Genomic DNA, 1853 nt, shown 5'->3' on the forward strand with positions numbered 1-1853 from the left:
GCTACCTCACACACAGACATAGGGATCTCATCATCTCTGGCATATTTCAAAGGCAAGGCTCCCAGAGGCATAAAACTTGAAAGAGATATGAGAAAACCAGTCTCTATGGAGCTGGTAGAGAATTGACAGCTACACTTTGTAAAATGAAATGCTCTAAGAAAGAGAGACTGGGAGTCTATAGTTGGGGAGAAGCTGGTCTAAGGTTTAGTGGAAGGGAATCTTTCAGCCTTCTTTGTCAGTAAATGCACTGGTATAATCCTGAGAATTGCTGACTCATAGTGCTTTAGTCCCCTGTTAGCTGGTGTGACAACATATCTTGTGTAACCAACTTAAAAAAGGGAAATTTTAGGTGGGCTCCTGATTTCACTACAAGCTCACCTGGCTCCATGGCTTCTGGGCCTGTAGTGAGGCAGACACATCACGGCAGAAAGGCGTGGCAGAGGTTGGCAGAAGGGGATGGAGCATATAAGGAAAGAAACGCCCTTGAAAGTCACACCTGCATGACCACCTTCCTCCCCCTAGGTCCTACCTCCTGGTGCCCCGTTCCTTCCTGAACTCATCAATAGCCTGACTCACTGATGAAGTTAGCACTTGTGCAAGCCAGTCACATTTACAGAATTGACTGCTGCACTTGCTCGTAACTTCACGGATGCTGGCGTGCTCTTTCTCTTGACTTTGGTTGCCTTCTTTTCCTTTCTTGTGTGTTCCAATGCGATAGGTTGCTCCGCCGAGCGCAGCCCATGGACAGGCTTCCGTGTCAAGGAAATGAAGTGTTCCAGGAGCCCACAGCTAGTGAGGAGCAGAATCTTGCCAAGAAACCTAAGAAGAAAGACTTGCCTGCAAAGTGCTAATGAAAATAAAGTTTTGGTTGGTAAATTGGTTTTTTAGATAGAGTTCTGTCTTCCTCTACAATGAAATACTTGAGAATCAGTCATGTAAGAAGAAATGTGTGTCTCACAGTTCTAAAAGCAAACTTAGGGGCTGGCGAGATGGCTCAGTGGTCTAAAGCACCTACTTAGAACAAGCTCAGCAAAGCAAAGGGACTGCAGTTCAATCCCCCAGCACCACATGCCAGCCCGCGCCACCCCCTGGTGGGCTGAGCTGGCCACACACACACACACACACACACACAATAAATAAAATTTAACCAAAAAATAAATAAATAAATAAAAGCAAACTTAGGAGCCCTTAGTGTTCTGAAGTCCAACACTAAGGCATTTATAGGCTCGGCACCTGAAGAGGACTAGGTCTCTTTGCTTCTTCTTTTTTTTTTTTTAATTTTTTTTATTTATGTGTGTGGCCAGCTCAGCCCACCAGGGGGCGGGGCTGGCTGGCATGTGGTGCTGGGGGATTGAACCGCGGTCCCTGCGCTTTGCTAAGCTTGTTCTAAGTAGGTGTTTTAGACCACTGAGCCCCATCTCACCAGCCCCTCTCTTTGCTTCTAACATGGGGCCGTGTTAATGCATCTTCTGCAGAGGAGGAAACTGGAGCATCACACAGTGGGGGGAGGAGGACCCAAAGGGACAGACGCCATTTTCGCCCGGCCCTTTTATGACTTAATCATTTCCTGCAAGCTCCTCTTCCTAGCAGTATCACATTGGCAATCAGGTTTCAACGTGCAAGTCTGGGGAGAGTCATTCTGACCGTAGTAAGTACCGATTTTTAACATGCAAATCCAGCATCCTATTTAATTTTTATTGGATTTCATTAGAGAAACATGCAACAGTGCAGTAGCATGAGTGACATCCAGGCATTCACATGATCAGTTTTACATACTGTCTAAAAAGAAAGCAGAGAATTAATCTTATACTATATCCTAGGAGTGTGGGTTGTCTATATTTTCCTAAAATTTA

Source organism: Octodon degus, unplaced genomic scaffold, assembly GCF_000260255.1.
Source record: "Octodon degus isolate 3935 unplaced genomic scaffold, OctDeg1.0 scaffold00291, whole genome shotgun sequence".
NCBI classification, from domain to species: domain Eukaryota; kingdom Metazoa; phylum Chordata; class Mammalia; order Rodentia; family Octodontidae; genus Octodon; species Octodon degus.